The 16,118-nt window shown below is 36.4% G+C and overlaps 1 long non-coding RNA gene across 2 annotated transcripts in view; it reads left to right on the top strand.

The window, feature by feature from the left end:
* LOC148223356 (uncharacterized) overlaps positions 1-16,118 on the top strand; it is a 41,306-nt gene that overhangs the window by 19,482 nt on the left and 5,706 nt on the right. For both annotated transcript variants that reach the window (XR_015804593.1, XR_015804592.1), the window contains 2 exons: positions 6,856-7,034; positions 14,308-14,403. This is a non-coding gene — a long non-coding RNA (uncharacterized LOC148223356). The remainder of the gene's footprint in view (positions 1-6,855; positions 7,035-14,307; positions 14,404-16,118) is intronic.

The raw sequence follows: 16,118 nt of genomic DNA, 5'->3' as shown, positions 1-16,118 counted from the left end.
TAGGCAAAATGTGAAAATCTTCTTCCTAGAACAAATAAATAAGGATCTACCACCTAAAACAGACATGTAAGGCCTGAATTAACATTGCTGAATCAACCTTAATTCATGGGTTTCCTAAGTTTTGAAGGTAGAAAATTAATATTCTTGCACTGCAATACATATCGTTCCTGAGTTTGGTTTATTATTTTTTTGTTTGTTTGCTTTTTCTTCCAGAAAATAAATTGCAAAAATCAGCTGCAAAGAAACCATATTGCATCTTGCATGTCATCAACAGCACAGAACTTTAGTAGCCTATCTGGAAAAATAGCTGGAAAGTAATAGGCTGTTTTTTTTAAGCTGATGTGACAGACATATTCCCAGCATGCTTCACAGGTATTTTTCTCACAACAGAAAAATTCTGGAGTGATTAAGCTGGAAATAGTATAGTTATGTTGGCAGATTGAAGGCCTGGAGCTAATGAGCCTGTGGTCTTAGCATAGGCTAAGTGTTTTAGAATTTATGTATTAGAATAGATGCAGTTTGGAGCTGACATGCCTAAACCACTTCTGGATTATTTAAATTGGAATACATTGGACTGTATGGGCATGTTGGCTGCTGGGTAGAGTTGAAGCATGTCTAGTGCACAATTTCATGAACTACTGAGTTAGGCATACTTATTATTCAGGAAATTATGTTGCTCAATTCTAAAAAGCATCTTACTAACATCCAGTATGATTCTTTACTACAGTATGAACTGTAGTATCTAAAAGTTGAAAAGATGGCTGTATTTGGCTGGGCAAAACCAAGGTTTTGCTTCAAAGCCGACATAAGTTGAGAACTCCTTATGAAAGGCTTTTAGATTATGAGGAAATATATGAAAAATATTCAGCAGCCAACACCTGACATAAGACTTTCAGTCCAGAGTTTGAAATTTCAGGAAATTTAAATGCAAGTCAGATTTGAATACTAAAATAGTAAAGTATTGGACAACCTTAAGTCTGGATATTATCTAAAATTATTGTCTTTTATGTGTAGGAGCATGTGTAAAAATTATAATATAAAACTGTTACTTTTTTGTTAGCCTACTTCTTTCAAAGAAACTAAAAAGCACATAATGGCTTCTATGATCCTATATTGATTTCTCCCCCATACCTTGAAATGTGTATACTCAGGTTTTTTAAGGTCTCTTCAGAAGGGAAATGGATGTTTGCTTCTCTTTATTGTGATGACAAGTATGTGACTAAATATTGTCAGATGTATAAACTTGTGTAAGTAATTTCAATGACGAATTAAAAGGAAAATAAAACAGATAAATCTCAATGTTGCAGATAGAACAGATACATATTCTTCATCAGAAAACGACAAACTGCCATGTTACTAACTGCATTATTGTGACTTTCTCAAATGATGAGTATATCAAAGACTGGGAAGAAGTTTGGTATGGTTGTCTTTCATGATATTACTAATATTTTATAATATATGACAGTGATGAATAACCTTTCATGTATGTTTACAAAGTAATGGCATAATTGTTCATGCTTGCATGATAATTAAGTGTGTTGATGTTTACAATTAGATGTAATAACATAAAGATGGTCTGAACATTTGCCAATGCATCCTCTATCTGGATCTTTTAAAAAATAATATACAGTAGCAACTAATTAGGTGACTAATCTTTATAACAATTTATGAATGGTCTGCATGATACACACACCAGCAGACACACATACACACATTTACATTCTTATCTACCTTCACCGAATGAGGTGGATAAAGTCAATACTTTTTTGCATAATGCCTTACTTCAGTCTAAGGCACATTATTCTTACAGAACACTTGACTGAGTTTGAATTGCAATAAAATATATGTAGTAGTGAAGTACTTTATAATAAAGTGTACACTGTCTGATATAAAAAAAAATTCTTAGTGCTCTGATTTGTATGTATATTTTAAACTAGTAGCATGAATCAATCAGCTCCTGTAGAAGAATGACAAAAGGGGTCTTTTAGGTGTCTGACATGAATTTACATAAGAATAGATGGTTTTTGTATTTTGATAAAGGTGTTTCTTGTTCACTAAAACTGAAAACTTTGAATTATTTTTTCCTTGCAGTGATATTATAAAGGACAAAAAACTCTAAGTATTAACAATTCAGAAACATGCACAACACAGTCTTTAACCATTGCAATTAACCTCAATTTCCGTACATAAAACTGATGAATCATGGGCTGATAAAATATCTCTAAATAAATACTAATATATTTCTATTTTCAAATGCTCTTTGGGAAACCTTGGCTTAACTTTTAAGTTTTCAAGGGCTGGGGATTAATGTGGCCCCATTTTTAAAGAAACAAACATTTTATTAAAACTAACCTGTAGGAAACTTAAACACAGCAGGAGCTTAATAATCTTTGTCCATTGCAGCTTTACAGAACCTAAAAAAGGGGACAGTGCATAAGTTCTGCTTAACACATCTGATATGTTACACTTGTAAAACTGTAACCATGAACAGCTAATCTAATTTAAAAAAAAATCAGAATTGATTATTAAGCTTCAAGGGAGCTGTGAACAAGGGTTAGTGATTGAAAAATATAGGGACTTCCATTCAAACAGTCAAATTAAATGTTCAGCCCCTATTTAGGAGCCTTTTCAATATATTTTATACCCTGGGGAACCTAGATCCAACCAAGAGCCATGGCCTGTGGTTATTCTGCCTACATTTGCAACAGCTTGAGGTATGCCATCTCACATGGTTTAGGGAAATTGCTGCCAGCATAAGACAAATAATTCCCTCCCTCTGGTCCTCAAGAATAGCTGGAAAGTGTAATCTCTCATTATCAAACCTTCTGCTTTATTCTGTCCTGCTGTAGCTCTGTGTCATTGGCCTTGTTCACAGTCATTTCATCTTTGTCACAGATACATTATTTTAATGTGACAGAACTGCATTTAGTAATCATGAGCTTAACAGATATGTATTTGTGAAACAAAAAATTATAGACGGCAAATTTGAAAGTTTCTATCAGTTTAATGAAAAATGTATTCATTTTTGCCCATGTAGGTTCACACATTTCAGTTGAACACATAAAGCCTTAATTATGATGTAATCTTGTATGTTCTTCATTTAAATAATGAAGATTCATTACTACTTGAAGATTCCTTATCTTCAGTGTTTATTCTCTCCATTCCAACAATTCCTTCAAAGTCATGTATTTCAAAAACTTCAAATTTAAATTATAAAATCAAAACTTGAATTTTAGTTTTGTCAGGACCATTACTTTATTGCTTCCTTCTATGTAGGTAAGTCTATCCAGTGTAAACAGATTTCACTAAAGATAAAATAGTGCTTGTTTGCCACTGTCAGAAACCAGCCCAAAATACAATCTTACCATTCATACATTCAATCTCGATTTTTACAGCCAAGAACTTTCAGATATAATGACTTTGACTTATTCAAATTATTTCACCTGGCTCTAATCAGCAGCAGAGGTGCCCTATCTCATAATATCTGAGCAATCTGAAAACATTAGGCTTTATGGCTCACTGTACTGAATGAGAATATTGATATTGCTCAAATTGGTAAGTCAAGCTACAAGCAACTGAAAGCCTCATGGTCTTTTGGTGACGCAAAAGCTCTCAAGCAGATCTCATCCTCTTCTGGTCTGTGGGAATATGAGTGTAATCAGTAGAAACAGGATCTTGATTTCTGAGTAGTAGGGAAAATGGCAGAGGACATGCTCCAACATCTTAAAAGAGCCTTGTTAGAAAGGACAGAAACTGTTACTGGAAAAGCTGAGAAGAACATTGAGTTTGATATTTTATAGCAAATCAGAGGCAGAATCAAGACTCGTGTAAACATTTCTGAAGAGCAGTTCTATATCTAAACCCTGAAAATTCTACATAAGACAATTTACATATTTTTTTCCTAGTAACTTTTCCCTATAGAGAGGTTATTGGATATTAGAGTGTAATATAGGTATAATGGATAATGATAAGGAAAAACAGGAGGAAAAAAAGTATGCCTGAATTCACATACCCAAAAATATATCCTGAGAGTTGTCCCAAAGGGCCACTACAAGAAATTGTCTCACTCATACAAACTCAGTGCTCTTCTCTTTGAAGTGTGATACAAAATTTTTCTTTTCGAAAAAGATATCATATGGAGGAGAAACAGCAAAGGCTTTACTAACAAAGTGTATGACATCCCTTGAACACAGTGCTCATTCCCAACCACATTCTGGAACCTGATTTTACTTATCCCATCACAGCTAACTTCCAACTAATTCTTCTCAGCAAACACCTTTAATAATAATTGGTGAAAAGCTTCCCTCTCCTCTGACTGATTTCCAATATAACCTAGGTTACTTTCCTCAAAAGAACAAAAATCACCAGTGGAGCTAGAAACAGTTTAAGATTAGTAGGGAGAAAAGAATGGCTGGACAAGATTGTCTCTCACAGTCTGATCATTGCACATTAACTCACTTATACTGTGTATATCTGTTCTCTCTACAGGTCAATGGCCACCTAGCCTTAAACATTTTAGTTCTTGGAATAAAATTCAATTTAGTGGATGATGGTTTGATATCCTGCTTCCTGGATTTATTGCACTCTTCATTCGTTCTACTGCAGGAAGAGATTAAAGCATGGGAATGTTTATATGATTGTCACGTGTTTATGTTGGGAATTCTGGAGAATACCACCTATACACTTTCCTGGGAATTCAGTGATCCATCACTATCAAAATTTCATGCTCTCACATTTATTCTTTATTCAAATTGCACACACATATACAAATGTCATTAAAACCTGCCACCTATACAGGCAACATGATTAACACAGAGTGCCCAGTATTGCAGATGCCACCCATGGTCAAACTTTCCCTATTATGTCAGTCATTTCAAAGCTGCTATTGCAGAAAGTTAGATATTTTATATCAGAAGTATATGACACTTGTAATATCCTTATATATTGTAATATTTTGCAGTGACCCCTGCTACATTCCTCAATGGCTAAGTTTCTCTGAGAAAATTTTAATTTCTATCATGAGCTAAATTTTGCATTGTGGAAATGAAGTTTGTGAACAACCAAAGCTGTAGACAAGAGATTATATGGACACTTGCAAATTCAGCTTTTATATCCATTTCTTTCTAGCTGAAGATATTTGATTTTATTGTTTTTAACTTTTTTTGACTTACATTTTTTTAATGTGTCTTTCAATGTAGGTGTTAGAAAGAAGAAGCAACCCAAACCCCATCTAATCTTGGGTTAACCCCATCCAACCCACCTACTTACACTGACATTGTTTTAAATTTATACTCTACTGAAATTTGATCTGAAATTAAATAGATTATTTTCTTAAAATGTTCATTTTGACTAACAATGAGAAAATAATTTTAAACTTAAAAAATTACCCATCTTTTTATATCAGTATTTGTTGTGAACCACAATTTAAGAAGGAATTGGGGTCAGCATTTAAAATTTTTTTGTGCTGTTTTGATGTTATTATCAGCACCTCATCATCAATTGTTAAGAATTCTTGAATATTTCCTTCTGAGAATAGGCAAAAGATACATAATATCTGGGAGAAAATGAAAGGCAACTGTTTTTTCAGTGTTTCAAGTGATTAGAAAGGCATAAGCTAGGCCTTAGCCTGCCTAATATTGTGTAAAGTTGAGACGGGAAATAAAAGGAAACTGGCATATAAAACTCATCCAGAAGGAATTCTGATGGGAAGGTCAGCCAGTTTTGTTAGTCAGTGGTGGAAGCAGAAAAGAAGGTGAGACTGGTACAAAAACATTGACCAGTATTTTTCAGAGGTTAAAGATAGCAGGAATTTATCTGACTCTTTAACACATTGGAGTTACATTGGAGTCCTGTGAGAAAAATAGGTGGGAGCACAAAGAGATTCTTCAGCCCTTGGGGAAACACAGTGCTACTAAGCACGCTGATTATTGTTTCAAAGCCTAGGAGTGGAGACATTTTTTTTCCACCTAGTCCAGCTATTGAAACTTGATTTTAGGATAGGGAACATGGGTTTGTGTGCTCAGACAATGTTTCTCTTATTGAGATTCTAATTTCATTATATGGAAATTTGAGGAGATGGCAGCTTTTCTTTGTTGTACACTGAACCAGTCTTGTGATAGGTAGTCAGTAAGTGATGGTTACTGGCTTCAGTGACTATTATGATGTAAATTTTATCCTCTTACCCAGTTTTTTATTATTTTTTAAATCAAACAAGACAAACCTGTTGACAAACCTGTTCCTGTTGGATTCTGGTTTCCTAAATTACCATTTGCTTTTTATGCAACTCATCAGTAATGACACTGTTCCAGGCAAATGATGAATAGATATTTTGACTTAGCTCTTAAAACTACTCTTTTTCATATTCCATAGTGGGCTGAACAGAGGAACTCTAAAGAAATTAGTCTGAAAAATAAATTTTCTACAAACTCATTCTATACTGAGGGGAAAGTAATATTCCTACATCTATACTGTTACCGCATCACTTCATTAAAAATACATTTAAGAAGATCATACCTGTGCTCCATCTTTCTATTTTGCTCTCAGTTATCATATGTGGGCTAAATTTTCATCAAACTACACATGTACATTCCTCAGTCTTTGCTAAACTTTTTTTTTTCTTAGGCAAGTGACTTTTAAAACTTTTTAATCTTACTCTTTCAAAGCAGTTATCCTTTCAATTACTGTTTTTCTCTCTTGCATACTTGAATGTCAGAAAGCTGCAACCACTATCACATGACCTAAATATTCACTTAGAGTAAAATATTTTCAAAGCAGTGACCTTCCACAACAGGCTACAAAATTGATAGTAAAAGCCATTCTATTGATGCTTCTCTTTTCCTTTGTTCTTCTCCTAAGGAAAGTAGATTGGAAATACAGCAATTATTCTGCCTGGATATTGAAAGGGATTTCTGAGCAACCTTGCACAATTGAGCTGGCACATGTAAAAACTGTTTCTGACTCACTGAGCTGGCATATACTGCTAAATCAGCACTGGCAGGACTCCAGGCAGCCTGTCACCAACACTGGATATTGCAGTAAGTACCAGTTCTGAGTATTGTATCCAAATTGGTTTTATTGAATTGTTTCATTTAGTTCTTAAGGTCTGGCTTAAGAAACTAAAGCCTTGGACTAAAAATAAAAAGACCACAGTGGAACTAAATATGTGCCAGCTGAGCTATGGTAACTGAGTATGCTATTAATAAAAAAGACTTTGCTTAAATTCCTGTCAATGCCCATATTTTCTTACTCACAGGGACTTTTAAATATTTTACAAAGGTATCAATTAGTTTACCAATTATCTTTATGAAAGAGTTCAGAAAATAAAATATAGACCGAAACATACAAAGAGTGATTATTAAGTGAAATATCCATGATTTTTCAACATTTTTTTTTCCTGGAAGGGATACCTTAGAAACTGCTCTTTTGCAGGTAACTAGATAAACCTTGATATGATAGTAAGATAGTAAATTTCTCACTTCAGTTTTAGTAGTGCAGTATTTTCCTTAATTTTCTGCAGACTAGGAACATCCTCAGAGACAACAATCACAGTTCAGCCATTCATACAGATTTACTAGTCTGTGATAATTCAGTTGAATCTGGGCTGTATCCTTGGTGTTTAAAAAGTGACACCCATTGTGGACAAGATTAGTCTCACATGAACTTAGGCACATGTCAAGGACCTTTCAACATACTTGATGAAAAAGAATATAACTAGGTCTCCAGTAAGGTTCATTTATTAAATGGTATTAACTTTAGAGAGAGAGAGACTATCGTAGAGGTAAAAAATATCAGGAAATAAGACATTAGAACAATGGGACCTGAGATCATGCATCGTGGATGCCAGAAAGCCTGTGGAGCTCTAAAAAGTCTGTGAGATTTTGTTGCTCTTCCTGTTTGTCTAAATTGGATTAAAGACAATGTCTGTCACCTACAGACATTGGAGGCTTTAATACTCTTTGACTGCATAGTAGGCTTACTTATAGGCCTTTGGAAAATAGGAAAAGACCATAAGTCTATGATGGATAGTGCTGAAAGCCCTATGAGGGCAATATAAATTATCTCTCTTATTATATTTGCATACAAACAAGTTTACACATTTTAAATATGCATTAGCATGGATATATTCAAACAATGTATTTTAACAAATGGAAGTTAGAGAATGTAAATGAATGCAACTATTTCAGATGAATGAGCATTACTTTGCTCAAAAAATACAGTTAAATTCATGTATATCTCTTGATACTAGAAAGGCTTATCAGAAAATAAAAAAAAAGGAGTATATGAAAATCTATATAGAAATCAACTTCAGTGCCTTAACAGTCCATAGATAACCAAATTGGCCTCAAGGCTTCTGATAGAAAAATGCCAAGTTTTTCTAACTCTCCAGCTGTAGTCAGCTGGTTTTCTCTATGGCATCGCTATTTTTTGTGCACCTTCAGCTCATGAAGATATGAATGCTGAAGTCCCTTGAGTCTGTTGTTCTTCTAGAACTGATTGACCCAAAGGAATTTAGTTAGAAGAGCAGCAGGATTTCAATCCAGGATGTAAGGAGCCAACTTTGGTTATCACTTTAAAAATCGTTTCTGTCCTTAATGGCTCTGTGATGTATTGTGTAGTGTCATTCATTCTAAAAGGTTTGCTAAAAAGTTCTATGATTAGATAATAATCAAACCTGAAATATTTGAATTGCTTTGAGCAAACAGCTAAAGGACGTCTTTCTATGTCTGTGAAAGAACACTGATGAAGATAATATATAGCAGACTAAATATCTTTTAAAGCCACTTTGTCAGGGACTATATAGTGATTTTGCTTTGGAAATCTTTAAAATTCCTATGACCTATACAGTTGAAAAACCCACCAATTCACGGTTATAGTTTTACAAAAGCAGAACAAAGAGAAGAAATAATATACTTTTCACAAGGGACTTGGTATTATCTGAAACCCTATAATAAAAATCTCATTCAGTTTCTTCAATTAGTTGATTGATTTCAGTAGGCGTGCCTACAATCCAATAAATTTTAAAACAGCTGTAAAAATAGATTTCATTCTTTGAAGGATATCCTACTCATGGATCAACAGAGAAATGGTGGCTGTAGGGAGATGTTTTTTCCAAGCCCATCACAAAAGCCATCACCCACTCAAAGGTCCCTTTCCAGTCGACCAGAGGAGCACAGGGGCAGGAAGCTAGGTGACAAATGCAAATTAAGGATGGAAAGGAAGAAGCATCTTATCAAACCTGTTCTGGGACAGACTGAACCTCATTTTCCAGGTGTGAAACCCATCAAGAAGAGTCAGTGCTGGAACACCTCATATTTGCTGCCTAAAGGTAGAGGACATATTATGAGGTGAAGGAGAAGAACATTTCAGGATTGCATAGGATTTAGTATGGGATGTTTTGGGGAGGAACTAACAGCAGGAAAAGGGAAGAATTTAGGTGATTTGAGGAAGTGTGGGGAAAAAGATTAATAAGGGGATAAAAAGGGCCTATAACATAAACAGTGGCTTGTGGGTATGCTTGTGTGGCCATGCCTTGTACCTGAAAAATGCAGCCTGTCCTATCCTCTTACTAAATTCCTTCCCTACCCTTTCTTGTGTGAAGGACTGTTCTCTATGTGTGTGTGTATGTGGGGCTCTGGGTGCAGCAACAGGAGCCAGACCGTGGGTTGGAGGGTCTGTGTGCCTGTGGGGCCAGTGGCTGGAGGATGTGCAGCCACTGAGCAAGTGTGTGAGCAGTAGCAAAGATCACCCCAGACTAACCTGCAAGGCCAGAGAACCATGTGTGTGCATGTCTGCCTGCTTGTCTGATGGGGAGACCACGGGAGCTGACTGCTGGAGGGAGCAGGGGACTTTAACCTGGTCCAGAGAACAACCAGAAAGCAGTGGGATCTGCTGGTCTCCAGAGATGGGACTTGATGTTTGTGTAACTCATGGGGGGCTGTAAACAGTGTCATTACTCATGGACACTCTGCTAAAGTATTCCACTGTCCCTCTTCTGACTTCCCCCCAAATCACAATGAACATTTCACTTAAAATATCACTTTATGTCTTTCCAGTACAAAAGCTGATGAAATAAAGTATTCTGCATCAGTATATCGTCTATTTCAAATCCCAAGCTAATGAAGGAAAAAATATTACCAGATATATTCACAAGCATGCCTCTGTCTTGCAAATGGAAACCAGATGCAATTCTGCTGAAAATAAATATAATAAATAACAGACATATGTTATCAATGATATCCTATATGTAATCTACAGTTGGTTCACAATTCACAGAATGATTTTTTTCTTCACAATTGTTTCTGCAGAGTTACAGCAGACTGAAGATACAGGGAACTGTCAGTAGAATGGCTATTGTTTTGACAGACACTGAAGACCTTCATGTGTGAGGGTGATGATGGAAAAGCTAAACCTGTAGCCAATTACAATATCACCTTTATATTCAAGGCTATCCACAAGCAAATGGCTTTTCCTTTATGCACTCTCTATATTCAGTCACTGTTAAAGTGATTAAAAATAACTTAAAAAACTATTAATTAATTTATGATACTTTTGTGGGTCATTTTCAAAGTGTTTGGTACAGGCAGTTTGAGATTTTATTCAAGTTTTGAAATTAGAGACTTGCCTAGCAACAACAAAGTATCAGCGCTTTCTTGGCGATGCTGATATCAGAGCATTAATGTTGTTTTAAGACTCTGCCTGTGAGTATAGCATATAGTTTATATTTAGAAAGAAAATCCTACAGGGATTCCATAAATCTGCAAAATGGTCAAACTTCCAAGCTCTTAACAGTCCACTGCACAGCAGCATTTCTATGTATGACTCAGGAATAAAAAATGCTAGGTCAGCTTCACATTAACAAGCCAAACATTTACTTTAAATGAAGTTTTTTTCTCTATTATTAATGAAGTTCTATTTTTTGGTACTGATGATTGATCTGTCCTCATTTGTTCTTTGTTATGCTAGTGACTTTTACACAGTAACAACAGAAAATCACCTTGCTTTTCTTTTAATGAAAAAATTATTCCCCTTGGACACTCAGACAAATCTTTCTAAGATTTGTAGAAAGGTGAGCTTTTGTATGATTTAATGCTAAAGCACCAGTGGATGAAACTTTAAAATCAATATGCATTTTTGTCTAAGTATCATAAAGTAAGAGTAGAAAAGAATTAATCATTCCAGATGTGGAGAAAGGCATAACTATGTTGCTACATGTTTTTGCTGTCAAGTAACATATTCTGTGTTCTTTCATGGTCAAAGGTTCACACTACTGTATTGCATTAAAAAATGAAATATTGTTGTTAAGCGTTCAAATGGAGCATACATTAAGACTCATTATTAATTACATCTTTTTCAAGGTGGACCTACTTGTACTTGGCAGAACAGTTGCAATAAAACTTTCTAACAAGCAATATAGATAGAGTGAGAACCCACATACTAGAATGTGTTTCCAGGTAATGTACAACTAATATTAAAAAAAACCCCCAAACAGCTGTGATCCTCTGGATCTCTCCATACAGGCACATAAGTATATGCACAGAGCCAGAGAGGAGAATCTTGATTGATCTTGATTGAAAGGCATCTTGAACATTTAGGTAGCTTTTGTTCTAATTATTTCTCCTATGCTGCAACACCAGCGTGCTAACTACAAAGGAATTCAGGTGCATGCATAACAAGCATGCGTAAACAATCTGCTGTTACCATCTAGAAAATGTAGAACTTGCAGTGTTTTGAAACAGCACACCAGTATTCTGTTCTCTTACTGTGTTATTGAGCATATTCTGGGGATTTAGAAACCAAGAAAAGAACTGTCCTGTTCTTAGGTAAGAACCATCGTCCCTTTTGCAGTCTTCAAGTGTTAAATGAAATTATTTTCAAAGTATTTGGTTCATTAATAGATGCAAATATACTTCTTTAATTTATACTGCGTATGTCTGTTATTCCTGGTTTCAATTAGAAAGAACATTTTGAAAAACTGCATCAGAAAAATCTATATGCTTGGATTTGGTACTCCTTACTTTCAAAAAATTTTTCAAATTTAATTTTATTTACTGACTGACTAAGCTGCATGGAAAATGCAAACTTGGCTTCATCAGTATGACACAAATTTCAATGTGTCTTTCATGTTCCAGTATCACATTTAGAGAGTTTGTATTCACCTAATTGATGAATAAAACTGATTTACAAAGTCCACAAAAGACACAGAGCAATATGAGCATAAAAACTATTTACTGTATTTCTTAGAAATTTGCAGGATCTGAAAACTAGATTGTAACTTTTAAAATTGTGCTTCATGACACTAGCTGTAGTATTTGTATCTGAGTTTTGGTTTTAGCTTTTTATTATGATAGGTATACTAAAAATGTAAAGGCCATTCATGGAAACACAATGTAATTTTAGATAAAGAGGAAATTCACAAATTGCAAAAAAATAAGGGCTGCAGAAATAAATGAAACATTATTTTTGGCAAAATGGTAGTCTTACTTCCAGGTAGGCAATTTCCTCCTGTCTTAAAATGTAGAGACCTTGAAAGGCACTCCAAGTTAGAAAGATACGAGAAGCCTCTCCGTTATCTCCTTTTGATAACGAATCCTGTTCTATCAGGTCAGGACAGCCCTTGCTCAGTTCCTTAGGACAGCCCCCTGCCCTCTCTCTGTCTGTCAGCCTTTTGGTCACTCCCACCCTGGCTCCCTGTTGGCCCCTACGCCCTAAGCCCAGCCTTGTAAAACCCCCACGTACCTAACCTGGACTCCCAGACCGACGGTATTGCCTTTGCCTCTGAACTCCCGGACTGTGCACACGCGTGGCTGAAATAAACATTTATGTAAAACCCCTGCCAAGGCCCTTTCTGTTTCTTCACCTGCTTCACCTCAACAAGAACCCCAACCACAACATTAAAACATTCTTAGATATTGGATTCTAAATGATGAGAAACAAAAAATCATACACTTAGAGTGTGCTTGAGGTTTGTGCCAAAGCTTGCTTTAATTTAAAAGTAAACTGGGACATAAGCAGTGTGAAAGAGGATGTTCATTTTGCCTTGCTGCAGTTCTATGCTAAGCTTCTATAGAAAGAATCAAGACATTGTTCATGCTATGTCAGTGTTACTTGCTCTGATTTACATGCATGATGAGATATAGAGAATGCACCTTCACTGCTACTGCACTATATCATTGGCACTCAGAGGTTTGATCTCATATATTTAATTTCAAATAAATATATTTAAATGGGAGTAAAAACATATGAGAAGATTAGGATGTCAAAGTAAAGAGTTTTACCTGAGGATTATTAAAGCACTGCTTACCAACCTCTCCATTCCTGGACCTGCAAAATTTTAATGGTAGTAATGACACAAAAGAAATGTGTATCACAAAGGAAACCCTGTGTTCCACAGAAGCTGAACACAGCCTAAACAAGCTTATCCTCTTCATATGGTTTCCTTATTCCAGCAGCAGTCATTCATATTGGGTTCTGAGAGAGAAGGAGCAGCAGCAGGATGCTGTTCTGCAGGGGTGGTGAGCCAGGCCAAGGGCAGCAAGACAATGGCCTGATGAACAAGTCACACAATACCTGAACAAGGAGGGCAGAGCAGGCCTGGGGACAGTCAGCTGAGCTGGACAGCAGGCAAGTCCTGAAATACTAAGACAGGTGTAAGGTCAGGCCAGGCAGTGCTGGCCAGTGGATCAGGTTCAGATCAGGGAGCTATGTGTCTGGGCCCCCGCATGGATGCAGAGCATCCCAGAAAGGGAACAAGGGCAATTGCCCAGATTAAATGCAGATCCTGAGTGCAAGGGAATGGCCTCTGCTAAGGCTTCCCACAGCTCCTCCTCAAACAGCTCTCTGAATCCAGGCTGCACAGCTGCGCTGCTGTCAGTGCTGGCCCTGAGTCCAAGCAGCCAAAACCCCATGAAGGGGCTCTGGCACCAGCTTCCTCCAGTTCATCCTTTCTCATTCCCTGATTGCAGCCAGGAAGTGGGAAACCACAGATCTTGCAGATTTGGGCACTGTTCAGAGAGTGGCTTGTTGCCCCATTGAAGTGAGCATTTACACTGTGTCATTATTTCCCTTAGTGACCTCACATACCTATCAAATAGGATGTGACACTTTATATGGTCTGTACATGTGCATCACATAGTGTGAGAATATATTGTAAAGTCTCCTTATTACCTCTCTATCAGTGTATAGCTATTGTCCTGGTTTTGGCTGACATAGAGTTAATTTTCTTCATGTTTGCTAGTATGAGGCTGTGTTTTGGATTTGTACTGAATACTGTGATAATAATATAGAGATGTATTTGTTATTGCTGTGCAGGGCTTACACAGAGCCACTTTTCTGCTTTTTCTACTGCCAGGCTGGAGAGGAAGTTGGGGGTGCCTGGAAGGCTGGAAGGAGATACAGCGAGGACAGGTGATCCCAAGTGACCAAAGGGATATTCCAGACCATGTGACATGATGCTCAGTATATAAACTGGAGGGAAGAAGCAGGAAGAGGTGGACTTTTGGAGTGGCTGTGTTTGTCTTCCCAAGTCATTGTTACATGTGATGGGGCCCTGTTCTCCCAGAGATGGCTGCCTGCCTATGGGAATTGGGGAATTAATTCCTTGTTCTGCTTTTGCTTTTTGTGTGTGCACCTTTTGCTTCCCCTGTTAATTGGTCTTTAACTCAACCTGAGTTTTCTAGGTTTTACCCTTTTAATTTTTCTCTCCAATCCCACTGGTTGGGGGAGTGAGTGAGTAGCTGCTTGGGATCTGGTTCCTGGTGGGGTTAAACCACAACACTCTTGAACTGGCTATCTCCAGACCAAAGGTTCCACTTCATTTCAAGCTGAGAGATGGCATTAGCTGCATACAAATCCTGTGTTCACTTTTGTCAGTCAGAATAGAGGTGTAGTCTGTGCAACGTAAGAGCTTTTATTTTAAATACAGTGTGCACATTAGTAAAATGTTATGATGAATTTTTATATAACCTGTTCTGTAAAATCTACACTGTCTCTAAAATTTGAGAGGTCCTATATTAATATTTCAATCATTACAAAGTTACTACAGCCAGTCTCTTAATTTCTGTAGGAGATACTGAAACTCTGGAGTAATTATGATTTTATAATATGTGCTCCTATGTAAGTAATTTCACTCCTCTCTGCAGCCTATTAATAGTCTCTAGATTCTACAAATAAGTATAACACTAATTGTACTAGGGTCAAATTCACCTGAAAAAGGCAGATATAAGTATCACACAAATCTTGGCAATTTGAAGTGACACCCATAGCTCAGGGCATTAGCACTGGATTAGAGTTACTATACAATATAAATGTTTATGCTGTTTTGCAGTGTAATGCAGACAAGAGAACACAATCAAAGCTTTCACAGACATAAACAGACATCACACACTGTAATTATATTTGTCTGCAAGATTATAATAATCATAGATGGCAGGTATTATAAGGCAGTTCTTTTTTTCTGGTTAACCCATTCAGTATACTCATCTTACTGCAAAAGCAATTTCCATAAATGGAATATTATATATATTTATATTTATATATTTAAATATATTTATATATTGGAAGTTTTGGGGTGGAGAGGCCATTGTCTATTTGTTCCCATTTCAAACATCCCTGCAAAAAAAAAGATGAAGAAAAGAATCACAAGGCATTTATGCAATAGTGGTGTGCATTTGTGTCCAACCAGCCCAGACTGCTTCTATCGTGCTGCCGAATATGGGGCAGAGCCTCATCACCTGAAAGGCTGTGAGAGGAATATCTGTAGCAGAGGGCACGATACAGGGAAGAGCTTGTTTCCCCTTCCAGTTTATATTGAAGATTAATCATCTCTCCAAACTTAATGTCAGAGGTTCGCTTGGGTTTGCTTGAACAGCAAATTAGTCAGGAGACTGATTAAAGCCTCTGTTTGTTGTGAATGAATTGTTAAAAGGCAAATCAGTCCTTTTTAAAGGCCATTTCCTGCCCTGAGTCATTCACATAGGACTCACATTGAATTCAAGAATTCAACACACGCCTCCAAGGGCAGAATTCATCCTGCAGCTTAAAGGCTGTGAACTTTGTAAATCCTTAAAAACAGCTTATATGCAGAAGAAACTGTAGTCACCTCAATATAATGCCTACAGTCT

Source organism: Sturnus vulgaris, chromosome 6 (assembly GCF_052056855.1).
Source record: "Sturnus vulgaris isolate bStuVul1 chromosome 6, bStuVul1.hap1, whole genome shotgun sequence".
NCBI classification, from domain to species: Eukaryota; Metazoa; Chordata; class Aves; order Passeriformes; family Sturnidae; genus Sturnus; species Sturnus vulgaris.
The sequence above is the reverse complement of the archived record's forward strand: the minus strand, read 5'-3'. Positions and strand labels throughout refer to the sequence as shown.